The 12,268-nt window shown below is 43.9% G+C and overlaps 1 protein-coding gene across 1 annotated transcript in view; it reads right to left on the bottom strand.

The window, feature by feature from the left end:
* LOC143215693 (TWiK family of potassium channels protein 18) overlaps window positions 1-12,268 on the bottom strand; it is a 27,843-nt gene extending 15,575 nt beyond the window's left edge. The window contains exon 1 of the mRNA XM_076438036.1: window positions 11,509-12,268. The gene's annotated coding sequence lies outside the window, so the exon portion shown is untranslated. The remainder of the gene's footprint in view (window positions 1-11,508) is intronic.

Genomic DNA, 12,268 nt, shown 5'->3' with positions numbered 1-12,268 from the left:
TGTTTTGACTGTTTTACATTACACCTGCTCCGTTTTGTGATAAATGCATAAAGATCTGCAGTCTATTCATTACAATGTCCACCATCCCCTATACATTACATTTCCATCTAAATATTGCATTACTGAACCATTAAACATTACACATTGTCTATATAATTACTAAACCAGTAAACCACTAATTGCTAATGTAAACTAAAATAGTATTCCGCTATTAACTCGCACAGGAATAATCACTAAACTGTGATCAATTACAAGATACAGGAGCTAAATAATCGATTGATGGAAAATTAATAATTTTAGTAATTCGAAAGCTATGAACTATGCACCAATATCTTTAGATTCTTTCGATCTTTCTATTATCCAAAGCTAGGGATAATTAATTCAATGAAAGAGATATAAGTGAAAATCATTATAATTCACGGGGACACGGTGGAGAGCATGCTAGAACGAACTAATTAGTTCTAGAATCTCGATCGTTACAGCATCTGCTGGTTCCAGCATATATTGAAACATGTGTACTTATGGGTAAACGTTTCCAGACCTAGTATTTGGAGTAAATTTACCAGCCAATGGAGAATATACAGACAAGATACGATTAACTAAGCTTATTGATTTCAATATTAATTTTACATGCATCTCCATGAGGAATCGTTCAAAAAGGTGGCTAAAAATTTAAATAGACACGTTCCTGTCATTCTTATAAAGTAATGTGAAGTAGTGTTAATGAGTCGTTGGTAAACAACGTTTGATGGTAGGTCATCACCGCGTTGGAAAACATCAGATTCGAGTCGCTTCAGCTCGGCACAGGTGAAGAAGCGTGTCCGCGGTTAGGCTAGCCGAAAAGAGATCAGCAAGAAGCTCGGCCCGGCGTCAAAGTAGGTTATGCAAAAGAGAAATGTGTGTCGTACGAGGAAGAAGGGGTTGCTTTGGCAGGGTTATCGACGGAGGCCCCCGTCTAAAGTTTCCCGGCTTTACGGCCGGCTAAAATCGAGAGGGAACATTCAATTAGGTCTTATCGGTTCTCTCGAGCAGAGTTTTTATCGCGTTTGATCGCCCTTTATTCGCGTGTACGCCGTAGCTTGGCCTGGCCCGCGGCTTTCCCTCCCTTATCTCGTCGCTCGTGCCTCATTTGCGAACGAGAACCTCTTCCCACCCGCGGCTCCGAGGATAAAAAGGCTGCTTCTCTGCAGTCTCTCTTTCTCTCTTCTTAACCCTCCTCTGCTAAACTCGTGCCCTTTTCCTTCCTTATCTCGTGCCCAGCCCTTAAATCCATCCCCGCGCTCGCGCCACCCTGTTTCTCTATAACTATAAATACGCGTTTACGGTACCCTATCCTTCGTCGCGATTAATTTACTTTACTCACGACACGATTAAATTACCCGATTAGTAGCGTGACTCCATTGTTTTGCTGCGAGAAACTCTCTGCAAATGATTCTGTCGCGGGCGGCTGCTCCAAGGGGGTAATTAGTAATGGAAGTCAGAGAGAAGTGATTACGGGAGCAAGGATTTTATGCGTTTCTGAGGAACATGGGTAGGTAATATTTAGCACTCTTTGTACATTTATATAAAGTTAATTTAGCAATTTGTAATTCTGACGGCAGAAATTCAGGTTGAATCATCTAAATTTTTTCTGGTGTTTAATTGGAATTTCCTTTAAACAGTAGAAATTAAATAGGGATTGAATTAGATGGAATTAAAAGATCAACATGTTCAAATTGGTGGGAGTTGTAAAACATTCGACATGAAGATCAACATGCAGAAAGTTTTGGGGTTGAATTGGGTGCAATAAGAAGATCAACATGTACAAGATGGTGGGGGTTGTAAAACATTCGACATGAAGATCAACATTCAGCAACTTTTGGGGTTGAATTGGATGCAATAAGAAGATTAACATGTACAAGATGGTGGGGGTTGTAAAACATTCAACATGAAGATCAACATGCAGAAAGTTTTGGGGTTGAATTGGGTGCAATAAGAAGATTAACATGTACAAGATGGTGGGGGTTGTAAAACATTCAACATGAAGATCAACATGCAGAAAGTTTTGGGGTTGAATTGGGTGCAATAAGAAGATCAACATGTACAAAATGGTGAGGATTGAATAACATTGAATATGAAGATCAACGTATAGAAATTGTTGGGTGGAATATTCCTTACATTTCTATATAGCAAGCTTTCTTAATATTTTCTGCTCTACCTACGCTTGGGGCGGTCAACTGAGTCGTTCGACTAAAAGTTGCCCGATATGAACGGGGTTTAACGAATCAGGGACCATAAGAGACCCGTCGCGGGAAGTTCCTCGAAAAAATTCGCCGTCCCATCAAGCAGCGGTAACGAAGCCCGTCGATCACGGAGGAATTCTTAACTGAACGTGTCGGAATTCGAGCAACTATTTCGATTAACCGCGCGGAAATTTCGTTGGATACGGAGTGGGAGGTGGCGAGGGGGGGTTCAGGCAGCAAGCTGGCGACCACGTCTATCCGAGCCCCGATCTCTCCGCGGCAATTACAGTCATTAATCTCCCATGGAAACAAAGGGGGGCAAATGAAACGCGGGTTTATAAAACCGTGATGGCGGTGAGCAAAGAGCCGAGGGGGTTGGAGGAGGCTGCGGTTCGACGACTCGGCGCTTTTATCCGTCGCGCGATGGAAACGAGATTTATCGGTCGCCGAGGGGAGGGAAAAACCTCGGAATCGTTCCCCGAGAATCCCGGTGAAAATCGTCGGGGAAACCGGGTCGGATTTTCGTCGCGATCCGAATGCCGGAAGCTGAAGCTTCGCGGAGGAACCTTGAGGCTCAGCCTTCGGTTCGCCCCAAGAACAGCTTCGAGAACACCTTCTTGCTATGATTTCTCGGCTAACTATCTGCACCCACACACGAAACACCTATATCGGATGTGCCCAGGAAATTGACTAGCAACTTTTCCAGTTGGTAACTATGATAACGCAGCTGTTTAGAGTACAATCTTTTCTTTTTTATGCAAAGCGTATACAAAAAATACATCGAAAATGGAGAATTAGAGTTTTTTGATCGAAGCTCCGCTTTCGAGGAAATTCAGTTCGAATATTCCTCGCGTACGCATTTATGGATTTGATTAACTTTACTTTCGAAATGTTCTATTTGGTCGTAGCATTGATCGATTTTTACGGGTTCGTGCAGAGTGGTTCGGTGCGAGTAGTATAATCGAGTGTAGGTGGATTCTTTGTGTAGAAAAATACATCGAAAATGTAGAATCGAAATTTTTGATTGGGGCTCCGTTTTTGGGAAAATTCAGTTCGAATATTCCTCGCGTACGCATTTACGAACTTGATTAATTTTATTTTCGGAATGTTTTCTATTTTGTCGTAGCTACGCGATCGATTTTTACGGTGTCATATGGAATGGTTCAGTGTTCGAGTTTCCATTTTAAAAGATCTGAAGGTCCCGTGAAGTCTCGAAGAGTAGAAAAAAGAAATGGTCGTCGGTGTAATTTCGGGGCGACAGGAAATCCCCCGGGTGGACAGGGTATAACTTAAAGGGGGTTAAAGGAAGTTTTGGTCGCAAAGACAGGCTCGAAGGTATTTCCAAGCCGGTGGCACGCTTTAAAGCAGCCCTTAACTTCTTCTTAACGTTCCAGCCGGTCCTCCGACAACGTTCTCGCATAACTTCCGTCGCGACGACGCTTTTCACGGCGGGCACATTCGAACGGAATGAATGGTTGAAACTCGATAACGCCTCGAGAAAATATTTTCAAACGGCACGGTTTTCTCCTGTGCACATACCTATATACACACGCGCGAACACTCTTGCATCCCCTTGCAGCCTAACACCCCCGCGATCGTAACTTTCCTCGTTTCCTTGGCTACCGAGAATAGATCATGCTCAATGGGAACGCTTTCGTGCTGTGTTAGTAACAATGATCGCGTTTAATTGCCCCTGGTTTTGTGGGATATTTATGGTCCCTTTTACAGGCCAGTCATTATTATTGTTTTCTCTGTTCAAAGAAGTGCAGTGCTTTGTTCTGGCTAAAAATCTTTATGCACATTTGTTGCAGATGCAAAACATGCATATATAATATCATACAAGAAATATGAATTTTTATAAGGACTCTGTGATACTTCACAGAGTATTGTATTACTATACTTATTTATACATTTTCTTTGAACATGAACTGAATCATTATCTGAAAATTGGGAATCTTGTGTACTTGTTGCAGATGCAAATGTATACACAAAACCAGGCTTAATGAATCAACGTTTTTATTTTGTTATTTCGCATTTATGGAAACGCTTGGACAAACAGACTGTGTTTTTCATCTGCAATATTAATTTATACAGTTTTCTTAGGGCCTCAATTGAATTATGAACTTTCTTTGTTGGGAGAGGTACAGCGAAGATGATGTAAAAAGGTACAGTGTAACGGTCAGACTATAGATCTCGAGCACTTGTTGCTGATGCAAATGTACGAAACCATACAAATAAGGATTCCGGTTTTAATGAATCAAGTTTTCTCGTTGTTTTGCGTTTACGTAGACATTGGAATAAACAGATCGCGTTTCTCTCGTTTCCTGTTCCCCTTTCAGGCGATTCAAGAGAATTTAACAACGCGTTCAAGCAACGATACAAATATACATATAAAAATAAAAGAATAAATCGAACCATCATTCGCAAGACAGAATTTCGATCATCCGGTGCAAATGTTTCAGCTGCGAAAATAGGAATTTGCATAAAAATCCGCAGTCTAACCGTAGAATCAAGACGTCGAAGTTTCTTCGAACACGAATGCGTGAAATTGTATGTAAATGATTATTCACGGCCGAGCGAATCTTGAGATTTTTATTCGAGTTTCGAGAAATCTGTTGAAAGGGGCTGTATAAGATGGAAGCACGAGGGTGACGAGGGTCGGACAACGAAAGTCGATAACCTGGAGGGTGCAGTAGGGCTGAAAAACCGTTGGAGAAAGTTTCCAATTTAGCCAGGGACGAATTAAAGCATCGACGAGGGGGTAGGCATTAGAACGCGTGAACGAAAAATGAAAAGGCAGGGTATTTTCGACTGGGAACGAAATTTTTCGAAACGCAACTTTCGCCCGGGATTTCGGACTTTTCACCGGCGTTTCGACGATAATCGACCATTGTCGGAGAAAATGGGGGTTGGTGGGAGGTGAGAGGGACGACGAAGGGAGGAAAAACGCGACGAGAGAAACGAGCCGACGAACAATACCGCAATGAAGAGTCACGCTTTGCGCGCGATCCTCGCTGAAAGCCGTAAGAGGATTTCGTTTGACTGGGAAAAATAGTCGTACGGAGGTCGAACGCCCCTGCTACCGGTTAATTCGAGTCGGATAATTAACCATAAATCGTACGTTGTGAAAAGGAATCGTAATCAGCGGCGAAATCTGACTTGGTGCACGGTGGGCCGTCTCTATGAAATCGGTGGAGTTAATTCGGAAATGTTCATGTGTCACGAAGTAGGCTGAAAGTAAAAAGAGAGAGACACGTCTAATCTCGTTTGTTGAATAAATAACAGGCAAGTTTAAGTCCCTTGAAGCGTTCTGTTCCCGAGCGAACACTTTCTTGATAATTAATAGACTGCGGATGGAAATTCTCATTTTCATAGGTCATTTGATCCAGATTACAATTAAAATTTTCCCGCAGAACAGAGTTGTGAACAAACCAGTCGCCATTACAGCTCCATACCTTTGAAGACATTGATAAAACTATCACTTTACCTTCCCAGCCGACATTTTCATTTTACCCAGGTAAATTCATAAGAAAGCGAACTTGGAAAAAATCGAGTAACGAGGCTGGCCCCAAAGTGAACCATTAATTCCTCAAAGGTGATTAATAAAGAAAGACCTCCACCAGGATATTTACAAAGAATTTTTGCATCGCCGACGATAAGTACACCGTAGAATCCCCCCTCTTCTTCTTTAACGGAGCAAAATTAGCGGAAGGTAAGAACTCGGTTTCAATTAAATGATTCTCCGGGTTCTTCTTACATTTTTCCCATCTGTTTAATTTGAACGGGGTGTTGCCGACCAGGAAAGATACGTCAACGCACAAAGGGTTAATTAACTGAGCCAGGGTGGTTGCGGGTACGCGATGGGAAAAACAGAGTGCGCGAGACCGGAAGAGAACACCCTGGGACCAGGGTGTTATTTGAAATGCCCGGAGCGATAAGTTTCCAGAAGGTGTATTCCACGAGGCCCGGGTACATAAACGCTGCTAATAAAGGTCTCAAAGGACCACGGAGCGAGAAGGATGCTCGCGTAAAGTCTACCCTCTAATCCCTCTTCTTCCAGCTGGACGAGAAAGAAAGAGACAGAGAGAAGCCTGGTTATACTGAAGACCCTTAGGATTACGAGCTCTCTTCAACGCGACCAACTTGGCCGATGTTTAGCCGGGAGCTAAAAAATTTGACCAAAGAAAATCCCAATTTCACCCTCGTCTTACACAGAGTGGACCGTAATTGGGAAGGGCTTGATCTCCGGGACGATTGAAAATGGAAAGAGATATTCTCGAAGAAAATTTAGAACGCTAAAGGAAAATCTATTATCCTCTCGCTTCGGTTTATTCGGGTGTGCAGAGGGAAAATTCGGAAATTGCTTTTCTTGGAATGCTTCCCCAGGAACATTTTCTGTGTAAGATGTTCTCTTTAATATTTCACGCGACTGGAGTTTGTATGCGGGAGTATATTTCTTGAGACACGTTTTATTCACCTCCTCCTATTTTTTTTGGAAAATTGTCTTGCATGATTTAGCACAGACCCCGAAAGTATTTCTTCCGTTTCTCCTGTTTGTGAAACTGTGAACGATGACCAGTAGAACGACTGCTAGAGTCAAATATTTCCCTGAAATCGGAAAAGTTTCAATCCCCAATTATATGACCTGCTGCACTCCTTATAATGCCAAGGGTTTTTTTCCACACTTTAACGTGAACGATGGCCAATAAAATAAATCCTAGAATCAAAAATATTTCCCTCAAAAGTTTTAACAGCCAATTTCGTGACCTGCCGCACCCCTAATTCCAAGAGACTTTTTCACCCTTTAACGTGAAGGATGACCGATAAAATAAATCCTAGAGTCAAATATTTCCCTGGGAATTACGTCCTACATTTTCGTCGGAAATTAGTGTGCTGACTCTGTTTCCCCGAAAGATTGAATAGAGATGGACCGTAACAATGTACCAGCAGACTACGGGAAAGAGGGGACCAACGGGTCGCTGCAGCAGTTCGTTTCCTTTATCTTCTTTCGCTGTTTTGTAGATGGAGGAAACGTTAGAAGGAACTGGCGATTGCTCGTTGAACGTAATGGAGTGGCGTAGATAAACACGATACAAGCCGGGGCCCCGATCCTCCGAGACGAACAATTTTCACTTAACGCTTCTCTAACGCGGCGCGAGTTGTTTGCCTTCAACTTCGATCGAGAAATCTCGAAGGATTCGACGCTCGTGGACGGATACGAAAGGACTAGAAAGCCGTTCGAAGCCCCTCTTGAAACGTTGCAGACCCTCGAGGGTCTCGAACACGACTCGAGCGACGGGGAATCGGTTTTTTCTTCTTTTTTTTCGGCGAGGGTAGCTTGTTCCCAGTTTAAGAAGGGCGCGGAGTGGATCCTCTCTCGGTTTTCTAAATTTTTTATCGGCTTTACAAGTTCTCAATTAAACCGACCGACAGACGTCCTCGTTCCGGATGTTCGAGCCACTTTGCGGGATGAATTTCAGAAATAATCCATCGCGCCAGGTATCCGACGTACTTGCAATTTTAATTTCTAGAGGAAACAGATGTTTTCGCGTTTCGTCCGTTTATCTTGGGAATTTTCAACCCTGGAGAATTCATATTTCGTTGAAGTCGGGATAGGAACGTTTGGATACTTCAATTTTTACATGAAAAATTTAATTAATCGAACATTTCTAACCCTAAATAATTAATCTGACTGGATACTTCAATTTTAGTCCTCGTAGTATCTCGATAGTGCTCGAATAATAATTTCTTTAGTAATTTCAATAATTTCAATGTGGTTGTTTACTCGCTGATTTTCGTTAGAAACGTATAAAAATCCGCAGTCCGAATGTAACAAATCTATAAATATCTATCTTACTTCTAAAACCGCCGAGTAAACTCCCTTGACAAATCGTCCAAACTCCGAACACCAATTAAATCTCCATTCCAAACCACTAGATTACAGTCTGACCCATTTAAAGGTTTTACCACTGAAACCCTTGAAATTTTCACATTGACTCGAAATCCGCCATTTCCGCCGTTAGCGGTGGTAGAATCCGAGTCCCGGGAGTGCTGGATCCGGATAAGAAGATCTCTCTTGATCAAGCAAACCAAGACTCTCCACCTGGTCCAGGCGAATCCCTCTAACTTCAATTAAAATTACAAATGACTTGAGCGCATTACTACCACCGGCGTTGATAACGCCAATCTACCAAACAACTGGACAGAGCAAAAAAGGTTTAAGAGAAGGTGAAACAAGAAAGAAAAAAGAGAGAGAGAGAAATAAGCCTAATTCTCTATTTCAGTGGAACTTTTCGTGAATACTTTTCCTAGAAACTTTTGGGATTAACCCGGGAGTCGAATTAATAAACGAAACGAGTCAAAGGGTAGATAAACGGACACACGGATCGGGCATTCAGGTGAAAGGGAAGACAGTCGCGAGGGGATCGAGCGATTTTACGTAAGCGTGTTGCTCTCTCCGTTGTTGTTGTTCGATCCGCAACAGTAGGACGCGTCTGTCGATTCGTCAGCGAAATTCGCTTTTAGCTCTCTCCCGGCCTGTAAAAGCGCAGGCGTCGCTCCTACATAGATAATTCATAATGACGACAGCTGGGCTATAGTTGTCATTCCAGCACACGGAAACCCCTTCCTCGGCTTTTCTTCTTCCATCGACCCTTTTTTCTTTTCCTTTTTTCCTTTCTCTATTTTACCTGACTCTCTCGCTCTCTCGACGCTGCTCCCCTTACTCTTCCAACTTTTCCACCTTCTCCGCCTCCTCCTACGCCCTACACGCTCCTTCTCATTCGCCTTTTCACACACCCATCCCCAGTCCCAACGTCCCCATCCCTATCCTATCGAGAAATTTGTTGCTCCACGACCACCGTGTTACGGATCTTTTAACGTAATTGGTCGGTGTTCGTCCCTACAGCAAGGAATTGCCAGGGTTCGACGAATATTAACCGGATTTCCTGTTACACCTCTGATACCCCTATTTCTACAACTCCGGCTTAAGAACCCCCATCTACAAAACCCGTTTTCAGAACTCTCGTAATCTCAAATTCTTGTTTCTAAAATCCCTGTTTTCACAACTCCCGTTTATAGGATCCTCGTAATTTCATATCCCTGCTTTCGGGACTCACAAAATTTCAAACACCTGTTTCTAAGATTCCTATTTCGAAAACCCCTGTTCCTAAAATTCCGATTTCTTTTCATGACCCCCTAATTGCAAACCTCTTTTTCTACAATCCCGGTTTTCAAGAGCCCCTAATCGCAAAGCCCTGTTTCTAAAATCCCGGTTTCTAGACCCCGTAATCGCAAAGACCTGTTTCAAGAACCCCATTAATTTCAAAACCCTCTTTGTAAAACCCCCATTTACAAAACCCCTGTTTCCAGAACTCTCGTAATCTCAAATTCTTGTTTCTAAAATCCCTGTTTTTAGAACCCCCGTCTCCAGGATCCTCTCGTAATTTCATATCCCTGCTTTCGGGACTCACAAAATTTCAAACACCTGTTTCTGATATACCTCTGTTTCTACAATCCTGGTTTTCAAGAGCCCCTAATCGCAAACCCCTGTTTCAAGAACCCCATTAATTTCAAACCCCTCTTTGTAAAATCCCCATTTACAAAACCCCTGTTTCCAGAACTCTCGTAATCTCAAATTCTTGTTTCTAAAATCGTAATCTCAAATTCTTGTTTCTAAGATCCCTGTTTTTACAACCCCCGTTTCCAGGATCCTTGTAATTTCATATCCCTGCTTTCGGGACTCACAAAATGTCAAACACCTGTTTCTGATATTCCTATTTTGAAAACCCCTGTTTCTAAAACTCCGGTTTTCATGACCCCTAATTGCAAAGCCCTGTTTCTAAAATCCCGGTTTTCAAGATCCCGTAATCGCAAAGCCCTGTTTCAAGAACCCGATTAATTTCAAACCACTCTTTGTAAAACCTCCATGTGTATAACCCCCGTTTACAAAAACCCTGTCTACGAAACCGCCATTTCCAAAATCCCCTTTTACAAAAGCCCCATCTTCAGTACCTTTTGTTCCCACAAGCAAACATTGTCTCCCAATAAAAAAGCTGATGAGCGAATGAGGCAGTTCAGGCTAGATTTGAGTCCATGCACGTTCCAGGCCGATAATTCTCGCGGCTAACGACCGAGAGCGGGCTTTACGGGCCTCGCGGCGACGATCATTCGGCCGGCGCGGCGCGGCGCGAAGCAAAGCAGAGCAAAGCAGAGCAGAGCGGAGCGGAGCGTGTGTTAGAGGCGTCGATTCGACGTTTAACTCCTCGCGATCGACCAAGTAATTTCGCCCTTGTCACCCGGCTCGCAATTCCCGATAAACGGTCCCGCCTCTCTGTCAACGCTTCTTTCTTCCGTTCGATTCTTTCGGAATCTCAATCAGATTCTCGGAGTTCCGGGCAACGTGCTACAAACTCTAACACGTTATTCCTTTCCACACTCTGTATAAATTACTTCGAACGTCTTAAATGACAGATTAACTCCTGATCAATTAAAGTCTGCCATATAGAAAATGATTTCAAATACCTCAGATGACAGATCGGGTCCTGATCACCTACGTACAGCACCACAAGTGACGGATTAGCTCCTGATCAGATCCTAACCAGCTACACGGCATCTACAGATTCTATATAAAATTATTTGAAACACTTCAAGTGACCGATTAGTTCTCGATCATATACGGAGCGTCTAGAGAGACGCTATATAAAATTATTTGAAATATCTCAGATGATAGATTAGCTCCTGATCAGTCACAGAGCATCTGTAGACTCTGTACAGAATTATTTCAAACACCTTAGGTGGCAGATTAACTCCTAGATTGGGGATCTTTATATATTTATCAGTAACAAACATTAATGACAACTTCTCTACGTTTACCCCATAAGGAATTTCCTGATTTATTAAAATTGAACTCGATCCTAGTCCTGGTTTTATAAAACAAGCCATGGAATTTCGAACTTGACTAAAAATCCCAACCCAGATCCTGTATAAAATGATTTCAAACACCTCAGATGATAGCTCCCGATCAATCCTTAACGTCAGCAGACAGTTCAACCTCAGCTCACCCCCTACATCATCTACAGATCAGCTACGTGTCATCTTCGAATCAGCTCGTAGCCCGAAAACAAAGAGGAACCGAGTCGGAACCGCATCGACAAAAATCGTGTGCGTGCAACGAGGTGAAACGGGGTGCAACGGGGTGCAACGTAGTGCACGAGGCAGCGTCGTCGGTGGTGCATCGATTCGGAAACGTTCGAAAAAAGCGAGCTCGTCAAGCTGCTGTACTCACCTAAGCAACGATCGCTCCGCCGTCCGTGCAGGCCTCAACTTTCCGGCGTCGTCGCCTCGGAGTTCATATCAAGCCGGGTTCCCAGCGAACGGACGAGAGAACTTCCTCAAACCTCTGAAAGGTTCGCGACGGGTGCAGCGAGGAAGACACACGGGAAGAAGGGGAACACTAATCCTCGTCGATCACACTCCCGAAAGAGAAGGAAGAAGTCCGTCGTGCCACTGGTCGACGATGCACACCGGTCGACAACGGTCTCCGTTGATCCTCTGGAGCCAGTCGCCGGCCTCTGTCTTTCAGCTTGACCCACAAGCTGGGACTCATTTGCTAAACCTCTTTGTGGAACGAAGCCTTTGCCCGCGGGGAAATCTAGCGCACTGTTCCAGGTGGCTGGATCCTTGAAACAGGTCCAGAAGCGAAGATGTTACACCTGTTTCGGCTGACCTCGGGGGATTTTGTTCACCGAGGATCACGGTTGGCGCCATAGAACCCGGGGCTGCTCGTCTAGGTGGCTTGCCACGTTGGTTCTCGACGCAGCATCTTCGCAACTCGCGTGTACTAGCTCCTCTTAGGTTAGCCGATCCTTTCGGGTGATTCGCGTGTTGATCAAGACACCCGGACGATCCGGAATCCTAGAAGACCCTGGTCCTAGGGTTATCGACGCGGTTCTGCCAGGCTCTGGACGAGAAACGGCGGTCGTCGAGTGCCGTGGGAACTGTCTGCCGTCCATGAAGAGCGTCGCCGGCACGGACGCACCCCGTAG

Source organism: Lasioglossum baleicum, chromosome 14, assembly GCF_051020765.1.
Source record: "Lasioglossum baleicum chromosome 14, iyLasBale1, whole genome shotgun sequence".
Classification (NCBI taxonomy): domain Eukaryota; kingdom Metazoa; phylum Arthropoda; class Insecta; order Hymenoptera; family Halictidae; genus Lasioglossum; species Lasioglossum baleicum.
Note: the sequence above shows the minus strand (reverse complement) of the source record. Positions and strands in the feature narration are given on the sequence as shown.